Here is a 14,763-nt window from a genome sequence, read left to right as displayed (position 1 = left end):
TATTATTAGGTAGTTAAGCTTAAGGTTTTATAGGCGGTACTAGAGGAACTTGACCAGTCTCACGACAGCTATAATTTTTAATTCAGCCTTCTGTTTAAGATTAGCAGGGAAAAATTCAAGCCGATACCGAGATTAACCGCTTTTGTGAGTAAATATTTATTAATATTATTTAGTTATTATTAGTTATCATGAAGGTTTATTCGTCTACTGTTATTAGTAGTATAAAACCTTCTTTTATATGTTCTACTAAGGTTGTAGTTTTAGTAACCAAATATTAAATGAGCTGTATTTGTAAATTTTTTTTCATTATATAATACATTTAGATGAAAATAAAATAGTTAAATTAAAACTGTAAAGACTTTTAACAAATTGAATACATTAAAAATTAAACATATGTTTTATATTTTAAAAAAGGAAATTATTTTAAGTTTATAAATAGTACTTAGTAATAGTATCAGTACAACAATCTAATCTGCAACAAAAATAAAATTAACAGTTCACTGTTTTTACTCTAATAGATGTATGTACCTGTATGTTTACAACAAATAATTGAATTACTTAAACTTTAATTAGTCTGGATCGCTTGACTAAATTTCTATATATTAAATATTCAAAATACAATAATATAAGCATATAGTAATAAAACTGAAAGAAGTTTATCGCGGAAAACAAAGTCTTTCCAAGCCAACTAGACCCCAATCCAGCCAAATCTCAGCTAGGGTCTGGTTCCGGATCTTTTTTTAAATTTAGGATCCGGCCGGATCCAGTTCCGGATCTTTTTTTGAAATTAGGATCCAGCCGGATCTTGGATCCGGTAGATCACTGAAAGCTGCATTTTTATCTATCAATCTAAAATATTTTTTTTTAGAACATACTTGTGCCTACTTTTGATGGTTTTCAAAAACCTAAATTTATCTTGATACAACATTAATAATGAATCATTTTGACATAAAAGATTAAAAAAATTTCAGTATGAAGCATCTCTGAATTACTTTTTATTTGCTAAAAAAAATTAAGATTAAATTTAAAAAAGAAAAGCTACAGTTTAAAGAAATGTTAGGTTACAAATTTCTAGACAAAGCTGCAGCTTGTTAATACAATAAATCTGATAAATATATAACACCATGTTCTTACTTTTATTCAATCTGGTAAGTTGCTCACCGTGATGAAAAAACACCTTTCAAAATAAATATTTTCGAACATTGCTTCAACCTATATAGTATACGAGATTATAAAACTAGTTTTATTACTTTTTTAGCAAAATAAATTAACTCGACTAATATATAAAATCATTTGTAAAATTGAAAGCTGAAAGTTAGAATTTTTTAAGGTTCATGTATGCAAAATTCAAAATTTGTCTATATTTCTAAATTTAATCCCGTAATGAAATTCGTTAGTCGCAACCGAAAAACTTGTAGTCGTCAATCTACAAACATTTTACTATGCTTTACCGTGAAACTACATACTTTTAAGATCCAGAGAACCACTGGCTTAAGCTACTGTTAATCTTCAATTGCTTTGATAGCGATTTATTTGTTGATGTAGTTGTACTTTTTTCAGAAAATATTTTTAGTTTACTCTACTGGAGGAATACTTAGCCTCCATTAAGTACTTTTCAAGTTTTTCGCTTACTGTTGTGAAATATCATAAACAACGGCTTTTTATTAAAGCATCGTTTTTTTCTTGTTAAAATAGAAACTGTTTTTATCCAAAAAAGGTTTGTACATACTGTTAAAGGCACGAGCGTGAACTTAGCTTGAGAGCGTTTTTTAGGAACTTTATAAAAATGTCCAAACTTAAGACCCAATTATGTCCTTATCCTAGTAGCTAAACAAAAACTTTATTTTTTATTCTAAAGAACGATCTTTTGTCTTTAATTAAAAAAAAAATATTGAATTGGGGTTTGAATTTTTGAATAGGGCACCTTTAAAATTTTTGTGTTTTTTTCTAGTTTTTTATTTATACAACCTTTTCTTAGAAAAAAATAACTTTTTTTCAAATTTTTTTTTTAAACATACTTATTAAAATGAGTTTTATGATGCTATAAACTTGTTTTTTCAACTTTTTTTTGTATACCATAAGCCTGAATAAACTTTTCAGAAAAATTCCAACTTTGCACGATTTTAGTTTTTTAGATATGCAACCTTTTATGCAAAAATAAAATATTTTTTTGGTAATTTTTATTTTTAACAGACTTGTATAGTTATGTTTTATAATGCTATGATATTTTTTCCCAGTTTATTATTGCTTTTAAAATATATGACACATACAAGTTTTACCTAAACTTATAGCACTTGAGCAAGAAATCCCTGAAATAGCGTTGCTAAGAATTTAGGTATAACTTGTATGGGTCATATATTTTAAAAGAATAAGTGTTTTAAATGGGCCCCATTCAAAAAGTCAAACCCAAATTCAATAAATTTTTTTTAAAATTAAAGACAAAGGATCGTTCCTTAGAATAAAAAAAAAGTGTTTGTTTAGCTACTAAGATAAGGACATAATTGGGTAATAAGTTTGGACATTTTTATAAAATTCGTAAAAAACGCTCTCAAGCTAAGTTCATGCTCGTGTTAAAGGCTCTAACCGATTGAAACGTGTCTTTTAAAACTAAGAATAATTATGTTTTAAATCGGTTTTTGTTTAGTTTGTTGTTTCTGGTCATTGTTGGTTTGTTTTTCCAGAAAAATTATTGAAGTTTTGATTACCATAAAACAAAACGCAAACAAATTTTAAAATGTTGCTGAAAACTGCTTACTACAGGTTTCTTTAAAATTTTATGAGTTTAGAAGATATAATTGGATATAAACTAAATGATTTATCTAAAAAAACATAACACAATAGTTTTTATCAATTCTCTAAATATTTTTGATGATATTGAATCAGCCACAATTAAAATGAATTTTGAAATTATAATTGTAACAAGCATTTTTTGCTTAGTTACTGAAACCAAACACTGCTTTCAGAGACTTTTTATAAAACAAAAATGACCAAAATTCTTAGTCAATAGATTTAAAAATATGAACAGTTTATTTAGAACTTATTTAAAGTAGATAAAGTTTTACATTTAGTTGACATTTTATTCTTAGGTAGGTTGCCAAGTATTTCGAATTTCAAAGTTTGTTTTCAAATACAATACATAACTAGTTAGGGTCCTTTACAATGGTAAAATATGTCTACTTTAAAGTTCCACTATCTTTAATCAAATATGTAATTTTAAGCTCTTAAAATGAAGAAAAACACCATATGCAAAAATTTTGAATAAAATTCAAAAAATTTAAGTAATTTCTTAAACTTCTATTACTTATAGTTAAACAGTTTTTAATGAAAAGTAAAAATGGTATCAATTATTTTTGTATATCCAAATAACAAATTTAAAACTTTGTTAAATAGTTCCGTAAGAACAATAGATTAGAGTACTATTCGATTAACATAAAAAGTTTTTTTATTAATTCTATAATTAAATATTATCGCTACCCTGGAAATGACGTTAAAAGGTATCCAAGTGGTGTGCGACTCGATAACCATAAGTTTTTTTTGTGCACAAGGTCCTAGGCCAAAATATTTTGAGCATTTTTTTGATGTTCAATAAACAATATGTAATGAATATTGCACAAGCTACAAATAACACTTATTCTCGCAACAAGTTAAACAAACTTAAAACATAACTAAATAACATTGTATTACGGCAACCGTTCTAAATTAGAAAACAATTAAATATTTTTTCTTGAATTAACAACTTTAACACATAACTGTTTCTTTATTTTATGTTCAAAAAGTATATTTTAAATGGAATTTTATAGTTTAATTGTTTAGCTTAAATAATTTAAAAAAAAATTTTAGTTAGGGTTCCTTAAGTTGCTACTATAACCCATGAAAAAGCTGTAAGTTGCAAATTCTAGGCGCTTCTGCTTGGATAATATTTTAGCCAACATTTTTAATCTATACCCTTACCTCTAACTCACCTTATCAAAACATATAATTAAAAAAAGTCGAATAAAAAAATTTATTTATTAATACTTTAAATAAAAATTGTTAAAATATTAGTCAATCAGACCTTACATCTGCAGCCGACCCTAGAAAAAGTGGTAAATCTTGACTATTTTGATTTGAATTAATATAACTTACAAATTAGATATCCTGGACAGTCCTAGACATGACATAAACTGTATCCTGGTGTATGACTTGATTACCGAAAGGTTTTTTTGTAAACCAGGTCCTTGGATCAAATTTTTGAGCTCTTTTTTTTTCGTTCAATAAACAATATAGTACGTATAACTTTTATAAATTTTAACTTCTTAAGGTTATTAATTAATTGATAAATAATAAAAAAGATGGAATGAAGTTAGTCTGGAAAGTTTTTGAAAATTTGCTAAATAAAAAAAAAAAAATGGTTAGGATCCATACATTGAAAAGATCTTTCGTTTATCAGTTAGATGTTCTCAATTCTTATTCAAATAGAATCTTATCATTAATTAATTATTCAATAAACAAAAATATCTTTAAAATGTTAGTGTTTTGTCAAAGACTGAGAGAGTGGTTTTTTTAATAGTTCCTAACCAATTTTTATTTTTATTTAATCGATAAGTGGAATAGTTTGTTTTTATCTTGATTTTTTTTCGGATATTTAGGATATCGTTTTGGGATGTTTAAGTCTGCAGTTATTTTTTTATTGAACGACAATAAAAACAAGCGCTCAAAAAGTTTGGTCCAACGATTTGGTGTTAGAAAAAACATTTTGCTTATCGAGTCATACACCAGGATGCAATTTAAAGTCTTGTACGGGACATAATTGTTAAACTATTATTATTAAAACACATGCTAATTTAGTTTTTACTTAGAGATGTCTTAATAAAAATGAAAAACTGTAATTGGTCTATAATAGTTTATTGATATTTTTTGATTGTCTAACAAATTATATTAAGTTTTGAAAGCTTTTTATTATTTTTACTATAAAAAATTATCGATTAGTGTCTCTGAACTTTTTTCAAATAAAATATTTTTTGACCATTAAAAGCTACTACAGGAAATGCTGTATTATTCAACAAAAAAGTGTGCAACCACATCAAAAACAGTCTAAAAACGCCTCTGCTAAAATTCAAATTTTGTATGAAAATATTTAATTTTGAATTAAAAAAAATATATATTAAGAAAAATTTGATGAAAAAATTTATAATCTTCTGATTTACTTCAAAAATTACTTTAAGTTTTAAATCTTTAAACTTTAAAGGCTAGTTTAGTTAAGTTTTATGTTTTCATTACCTAATTTGATTGGTCACAATTTTAAGACAAATTAAGAACTTGATAGCAATAGTAAGTGTAAGTAAAATTTAGATTGTAAATTCTTAGTTTGCTTTAACATTTAAAAGCTGTTTCAAAAGTTTTTTGAAAATAGTTAGTAAAAATAAAGTTGTTTATTATTAGTAAAGTAAAATAACAAAATGGTTTATATAGTATTAATACAAATCACAAGTTTAATTCTTTTGTTCTTGAGTAAATTTAATAAACTTCATTACAAAATTGAAAAACTAATAGACTTAATTGAACACTGGGAGTGTTGTATTTCAACTTAATATATAACATAATCTAGTTAGAAATTAACATTTATTATCACTTTGCAGCTTGCATTACACATCCGATACAAATGAACTTCCTGAACAACATGGACGCCTGTTCGCAGTACTTTGAAAGACAAGTGTTCCCGCGCCTCTGTACCGAGCTTCCCCGCCTCGACATCGCCTACACTCCCGGATGCCACTTCGCCGAGGTCTGTTTCGGAACCACGAAGAAGTATGGAGGAGTGAAGTACAACGAGCTGTTTGTTTACATCAAGCTATCAAGCGGAAAATTTATCTCGCCGGTCATATCGGGAAGTTTGCTGCTGGACGGCAAGGTTCAGTTGGACCGGTTTTCTTGGAGCTGCTTGGAGGAACTAATCGGGACGATTGACGAGTTGAGACGAGCACCGGCAGGTTGCAAGAGTTGCGTGCTGATGTAAGAGTGTGTGATTTGTTTTAAGTGTGTACTAGTTGTTTATAAAGTTTTTATTCCAATGTTTTGTGTTATAAGTGGTTTAGATAAAGAATTAACTCATCTATGTAACAATGTCACTGAATCAAAATTGTTCTATCAAATCTTCGTAACTGCTGTTTATGTGTGTGGAAATTTTATCATTTAATTACAACCTATTACGGTAAATTTTATGTATGTCAAAACTTCTTATAAATAAACTATAAAAAGCATTAAAATTGTCGCTGTTGATGTAAGTACACTAAAATTACTAACTAAGCTGTAGTATATTATACAAATCTAACTCTATAAATTAAGCAAAAAGAATTTAATAAAGGTCAAAACTTAATTTCAAGAATTTGTGTAATATTATAATTTTGAAAAAAGTATTCAACTAAACGATTAAGTTTATCAAGAAAATAAAAGTTACAAAAACAATGTTATCTGTAAATTATTTCAAAATATATAGTTTTAAATTTTACATACTATGTGCTCCAACTTAATGAACCCTAGTTGAAAAAACTTAATGATTTAGGCTTGATAATCAGTAATAAGTGTAAAATTCCAATAAAATATTATTGACAACTAAAGAAACAATTATGTTTTGAATTTTTTAAGTCGGAGAAAACTCAAAACTTTCTTTATGTCAGTAGATTGTAATTAGCGTATTTGACATGGTTTACATTTTCTTTAAAAATTTATTTGTTTATTTTTCATTAATTGTGCTATAGTCATACTATTATTTCAAAAAACTCTGATTAGAGTTGAATATTTTTTCAATAAATCGAAGTAATAATCTGCTTACATCTTATGGCATTTTCTAATGCATCGTTTTCTTAAATTTGTCTTTACCTTTATTTAAATTAAATGTTATGTACATTCTACATGAAAATTTTTTAGTCGAAGTTTTGAAGTTGAGAAGGTCTTAAAGTAACTTTTTTTTAGTGATGTACCGGACTCACTGTCCGGGTCCGGATCCGGCTGGATATTACCATTTTTGTCTGATATCCGTATCCGGCCGGATCTTGATATGAAAAAAAAATCTGGATCCGGTTCCGGCCGGATTCTAATTTGAAAAAAAAGTCCTGATCCGGTTCCGGTTCCGGCCGGATGCTAATTTGAAAAAAATTCCGGATCCGGGTCCGGCCGGATCTTAACAGATATCCGGCCGATTCAAATCTAGTTAGTAAAAAAGAGCATACAGAAAAGTCTTTTTTCAAAAACAAACCCTGTGTAAATTAAAAAGAGTCATTTTCGTCAGAAAATACGTTCGAAAATTAAACACCTACCGTGATTGGCTCATTTTGTACACGTGACTAGTTTACATTTGTTTACATTAACAATGAAACAAACATTTCAGAAATGAAACTCTTTACCTATGTTGTAAAATTAAAAACTCTACTACCAAATTGTCAACCTTATGGCTAGCTGTTCTACTGATTATTAGATTAAAGTAATTTTAGATTTAGGCTATTTTATACTCACTCTAGCTAGTTTTTTTTTTTGACTTAAACAGTGGCAGCCCTGCTAGTTTGAAAATTTTTGGGAACTTTTGAAAATCTAAGACTGCCTCATTCTAGTTTAGTTTTTTATAAAAACTCCGGCTAGATTTAAGATTTTTTGAAAAACTCAGGCTAGTTTTCTTTTAGATTTTGAATGAGCTTGAGATGATCCAGTTTTCAATATTTTGTGATTTTCTAGTTAATTTTGTTCAAGAACTTGATTTTAGTAGATTTTACTTTGGTAAGGCTATAGGGGGGTCCACCTTGATTTTAACAAATTGATCTTATTTGATAGATTTTAATTTTAGCTACCAGATACTTTTTACAGCTTAACAAAATTCAAAGTAGTTTTCGAGATACAAGGGGTCAAAGCCGGCCAGCTCAATAGCTTCCTTATAGAAGGAGCAAATTAAAAAGGCGAAAAAAAAAACTATTTTATTAAAAATCTATCTCCTCCACAGTTTTCAAGCAATCTTATTCAAATTTTCACAGTTTACTCTTTACTAAACTTTAAATTCTTTGAGTGTAGGAAGTTTTTTTATGTTGAGAAAAAGTCCCCTTTTTTCAAAAGAAGGTGTTTTTTTGAATTTTAGATCTTAAATTTGTAAATTTCAATTATTTGAAATTCCAACATTCAAAAACTTTTAAACTATGTAAGGAAGGTACCTAGCTTAAAAAACCTAGGAGGAAAAATATTTTTAGTTAAATGGATATTTCCGCGTTTTTAGCTTGCGCCTTCCAGTAGGTCTTTTCGGCTTTGACCATTTATATCTCAAAAACTACTTTGAATTTTGTAAAGCTATGAAAAGCATCTGGTAGCTAAGATAGTATTCTATTAAATATGATCAACTTGTAAAAAAAAGTTTTTAACTCCCCTATAGCCTTAATTTTAAACATTATTTAAAATGTTCAACCTTGTGACTAGCTGTTCTACTGATAATTAGCTTAAAGTAATTATTTTTTGGTTTTTCAAAACCTCATTCTGACTCAAAAAAGTTTATAATCACTCAGGTTAGTTTTTTTGAATCAAAAAGTGGCAACCCTGATATTACCTAAAATTAGGTGATATTCTGGTTGTCAAAAATCATGGAAAGTTTATATGTTTAGCAAAAAAGATATTTTAGTGTTTTTTACTGTTCTTTCAATTTGAAGTTTTTTTTACTGTTTTTTCAATTTCAAGTTTTTCTTTTGTTCTTTCAATTTTAATAAAATTTAGATGTAAATATTGTTCAGAAAGTTAGCAAATATACCAGCTACTATTTCTAACTGATAATCTTAACAAGACCTTAATAACATATCATAAACTTTCTTATTATTTAATTATTTTAGCAGTACACTAATATTTTTTAGCCTAATTTTTTTTAAACTATAATTTTTCAAAATTTAAAAGTATATAGTTAGGTATAACACGTAAAAGATAAACTTCACACAATTATCCTTAGTTAGTAATTAGTTATATAAAGTTACATTATCCTACGTAGTAGTTTTTATACTACTTACATTACAAATAACTTAGAGTATTAAGAATCCGGTTCCGGATTCGGCCGTATTTTAATTTGAAAAAAATATCCGGGTCCGGTTCCGGCCGGATCTTAATTTGAAAAAAAAAATTGGATCAGGTTCCGGCCGGATTCTAATTTGAATAAAAAGTCCGGATCCGGGTCCGGTACATCACTACAGTTTTTTTTCAAATTAAGCGTTAAGATAAGCTTTGCTGAGTAAGTTTTGATTGTTAATCATTATTTTTTTAAGACAAATTTATTTTTCTGGAATAGTATTAAGAGTTAATTATGCGGACCATTTTAAAGTTTATGTTTTAATATAATTAATGTTGTTTCATTTTTTAGGAGCTTTAATAGTGTTTATAAGCTTATATTGTCTTTCCTAGACAAGACGTTAAAATGTAATCGTGGTGCGCGACTTGGTAAGCGACGAAAGGTTCTTCGTGCACTAGGTCCCAGGATCAAATTTTTTGAGCGTTTTTTTTTGTCGTTCAATAAACTATAATAATATACAATTAGATGAAAAAAAAAAGGTGGGAACTAAGAAGATAAGGCAAAGTTGTGTAGCTCATTATATCTCATTATTGTCTTTACGGATCGTTAATTATTTTGGAAAACGAACTTAACATATCAAACAAGGAGTCAATCTCTATGAACGATTTTTATCGTTTTAAAATGGAAAAATAAAGCTAAATTAAAGTAAGTTGAACATACGATGGGTTGAAAAGGTTGTTAAATTGTCTATTGAGCAGTAAAATAAATTCAACATAAGTATTTTTATTAAACTTGTGGTCTCGAGGAGAAATACCTAGTAACAATGCACTGAGAGCTTTGAAGCTGACAGATGACGTTATACACATGTTGAATAAAACTGATAACGGAAAAACTAAGTGTTTTTTAAGATAACAGGTAAACTAACAACTACTCATCCACTCCATACGTTTATCCAGGTAGTAAAATCACAAAACCGCTAATTTGCCTATTCGCATGAGCTGACCAGGTAAAGTCAAGACATGGCTAGCGTTTATTATAGATTAGGAGGCGTTTAAGTTAGGATCAAATAAAAGCTCTAAACTTGCAGGAATTTAGCTATTAAAATGTGTTTAAGACAAGCTAGGTATCTTATGCTTCCAGTTAATAGTCGGTTTTTAACAAAATCTGAAAACTGTGTAAGCGAATTGATAAAATCGGTGGTTGTAATCAATAATTCAATAGTCAATGTGGCGCATCAAGCAGTCGATGAGGAACATCCAATGGTTGTCAACGAAGATTCAGTGGTTAACGTGGAATATCCAGTGATAAACAAGAAAATCCGATGGTCAACATAAAAGATCAAACGGTCGATAAAGGGAATTTAATGATCAATGTGGAAGATCCGATGGTCATTGTGTAATATTCTACGGTTTATAAGAAATATTAAATACTTATTGTCCTGGACAAAACATTAAAAGGTATCCGTTGTGTGCGACTTGATAATCAAAAGGTTCTTCGTGCACCAGGTCCAAGGACCAAGTATTTTGAGCATTTTATTATTGTTCAATAAACTATTCTACACTATTGTAAAAGTTTCAATGGTCGATATTGAATATCCTACTTTCTTCTCGGTCTACCGAAGGCTTATAGTCTGACAATCGAATTAGTATGATCGAACATCTTGTTAACTTAAGTTTGTATCACGGCATACGAATGTCCAGTCTTAGGCTCTGTAGACTATCGCAAATGTTTTTGTTGACCCTATTTTTAATTTTAGAGATCCTATGGTCGATAATAATTAGTGATCTACCGAATCCAACAAATTTGGATTCGGCCGGATCCGAATCCGAGTCTTATTTTCAAATTAGGATTAGGTCAAATCCGGATCCAAATCTCAATTTTGAAATTTGGATTCGGCCGAATTCGAATATTACAATAATTTGAATCCTAAGGATTTAAGCTGCATGTAATGTAAATACAATAGAAGTTTATAAAAAATAAATACTTGTTATACTATTACTTATTTATTAAATTAAGTTTGAACAATATTTTAACGTGTTAATAAGTAAATAAATTTTTAAAAAAGAGTATTTTATTTTAAAAGCGAACAAAAAAACAAATGTCTTGCTGAAATTAAAAATCAAGCTACATACACAAGAACTAAGTTTTAATATTTTGACATCCATGCAAGCAACACTAATAATTAACTTGTATTTTTGTTTTGCAAAATAAATAAATAATCCACTTTATCAAATGCCTAAAGCAGAAGATCACAAACAAAGTTAAAACATTTTACGTTAAACTTAAAAGTTAGTTTTTATTGTGACCATAAACGAATTAGAACATAAATGTTCATATTTATAAAACAAAATGCAATTGAAAATAACATGGAGCCGTAATAAATTAAAATGTAATACCAACTATAGTAAAGGCCTAAAAAAGAATAGGAATTACAGTTGTAATCAAAAGTTTTTAAATTCCATTTAGGATTAAACTTTTACCATTAAAAAAAGAAATATAAATTAACCTCAATAATTGTTTGAAAATATAAAACAAACTACAATTGAAAAAGATGTTTCTTGTTTTTTCAAGATGTGGTGGAGAAAAAAAGTTTTTCGCCAATCATTGGAAGCAATCAAGTACGATTTCCTCGTACAAACTACTGTCTTCAGAAAATAACCTTTCAGAATACACAGAAGATGATAGTGTTGCAAGATATTTCCTTGCAAAGCTGGCAAGATGTTGGTATTTTGTGTTGTTCAAGTTCCACCAGTTTAAGACTTTATCCTCTTCAGTTTCTGCATCCTATGTAGCTGTGTTTGATTCTATTTTAAACAAAGGATAGTAAGTTGAAAACTTATTCGGGTCAAAATTTACAGAGGGCTGTGGTTTTGGTTTTGCTGGTGGCAGTATAGGAGAATCACCTTTTTTATCAGCCTCGAAAGAAATATGCTTTTTAACATAAAATTTTAGCTGCTCTTTAACAATATTTTTGAGATAAGAAGGGAAAGCGGAGAGGCGATATCGTGGATCAACAGCTGTTGTGACTAGTAGTAATTTGTTGTCATTCAAGATTAAATTGTTGTTATTGGTATAGAACAGGGGTGGGCAATGTACGGCCCGCGAAATTAAAATGACCGGTCCGCAGATGAATTACAATGGATCTAGATTTAAAAAGCATTATCCGGATACTGGATCTGGTAAATCACTAATTCGAAATGCTCTGGCCTGCCAAAGACAAAAATTTTCCGGATCTGGCTCGATTAAAAACGTTGCCCACCGTAGTATAGAACCTTCTTTCGCAAGCCTCTCCTGCATTTTTGGCTAAAGTTTTACAAACATTTAATAACTCATCTGAATTTTTATTAGTGTTAAAAAACTTGTTAGTGATCTTGCATGCGGGATCACGCTTGAGAACAATGCATTGTTTATACTACACTCCTTTGTTACAAAAAAAAGGTTCGAACAGTAGAATAATGTGATTAACCAGTTGCCATTCTTTAGCTGTAATAATCGAATCTTAGAGTTTTTATAGTTTATTCATTGTAAATAAAGTCTAAACTTATTGATTCGATTTCATTACACAAGTATTTTAAGCTTTCTAATAATTTTATAAACCTACTTAAATTAATAACAGTTTAAGTAATCTAACTGCTTTGCAAACCTATTTCAATAAACAGCAGTTTAGGATCAGTCAACACTTATAACCTATTAGAATAATAGTATAAGTTTAATTTACTTTATTTAAAGCTACTTTATTCATTAACGAGATTAGACTAAAAAGTAGCGTAGAACTATATAAGGATATCATTATTATAACGCGTTATAGTCAGTAACCACCAGGCCCGCGTGTATATAACCAAGCAATCCATCGAATAGTTTAAATTAAATTACTTACAAGTATATTTATTTTTTATATTCTCGTAAGAGAAAAGCCATTATTTTATTTGAACCGAAATAGGCTCACGAGTAAATATAAAAACTAAAAATATGGTGAATAATTAAGAGCGGTTATCTAAAAAGCTGAGATTAATCTCCTTAACTATGTACTTATTTTTATTTGAGAGTCTAACAAAAATAATTTATCATAGTTTTTAAACTGTTTGCAAAACTCTAAGTCAGAGTTGATAAGGCTTTTATAACTGTGAAAAAGCACTGTTTTATCAACTCCAGCTTAAAATCATTAATTTGTTTTACATTTCGTTCAACTTTTGACAAACAACTGAGTAAAATTCAAAAAGTTTAAAAGTGGTCTACCGGATCAAAATCTTATTTTGAAATTAGGTTTCGTCCGGATCCGAGTCAGAGTCTTATTTTGAAATTTAGGACTTGGCTGGATTTGAAATTAGGGTTCGGCCGAATCCGAGTCCGAATAATAATTATTCACTTAACATTGTGAAAAATATGATGGTTTTCAGGGATAATCTGATGATGGTCAAGGTAATTCAGAAGTCAAATTTGCTGAAAAGTACCTTTTAAACGTTGAAATAACTGATTATGTTTATTGAACGAAGAAAAAAGCGCTCAAATATTTGGTCCAAGGACCTGGTGTACGTAAAACTTTCGGTTATCGAGTCATACACTAGAATACAGTTTAAAGTCATGTCCAGGACAAGGATTACGGTAGGTTGTTAGAGGAAGACAATTGTCCTGAACAAAGTAAAAAGCAACTGTGTTTTCTAGCTTGCTTAACGATAAATACATACATAATACATATATCGTAAACTGTTAAACTCACATCAAAATGAGCTTCAGGAAAAATTGTGTTGGTATAAGAAAAGAACTTGTCAGCAACAACATGAACGGAAAGTACCTTTTGGATCTAAAGGAGTACAAATAGATCATCTCCTACTTTTAGAGATTGGATCAGGTGGGAAGGCAGTATTGGACTTGTTCTCTGTATTATAATCTGACATTCTAGAAAAAGCCCGATCATGTGAAGCACTTAAAGGAGCAACATGGAAAAATAGTATGTTTCAAAGAAAATATATTATTTCTGTCGTACATACTTAGGTAAACCAAAGAGCAACCTTTTAAGTACGAAATTTTCAGCATGTCGTTTGGAGAGAAAAAGTCGATTAAAGACCACAAGAAAAAGTATTAAAAAAACTTAAGGTGTTGTAGCGTTTTAACAGGCAAACGAACCAAAAATTGAATCCGATTTGAAATTTACCAAAAATTCCATGAACTGAATAGATCTGATAATAACTCATGGCTTGAAGTTCCAGGTGATTTTGCTGCTGGTAGCATTAAAATTCCTCATAAAATGAAAATAGATGAAAGATATGAGTCACCCAGCCGCCGAAGCTATAGAAGATTGCTTTATCCATAGTACAAAAATTCAAAACCTATTTGCTAAAGTCACTACTCGTCTTCATCTAGGGAAATAACCCGAACCCCTAGACATTAAAGCAGGAGCAGCAAACTTATGTACAATTTTGCAAATATCAAAAATCTTTAACAGCTAAATCCAAAGTTTCATTAAATAGAGTAGAAGCCGGTAAAATGATTCATAGGCGTTCAATTATAGCTGTAGAAATCTATCAAGTCATAAATTTTATGATTCTCCGAATGATGTTGGCACCAATACCGGTCAATCGATTACAATGTAAGTAAAAAAAAGAGTTCACTACAGTTTCGGTGTTTCTTAGAAAAAATAATATACCACTTACTTTAGGACCAAACAAAAGGCTTGAACGTGAAGTATATGTAAGAGAAACAAATGACGAGCATTACAGATTAACTAGGATGGACTTCTAGATAAGTTAATTCTTATATGT

This window comes from Thalia democratica, chromosome 4 (genome assembly GCF_965202585.1).
Source record: "Thalia democratica chromosome 4, ktThaDemo2.hap1.1, whole genome shotgun sequence".
In the NCBI taxonomy this organism is placed as follows: Eukaryota; Metazoa; Chordata; class Thaliacea; order Salpida; family Salpidae; genus Thalia; species Thalia democratica.
This window is presented reverse-complemented; position numbering follows the sequence as displayed.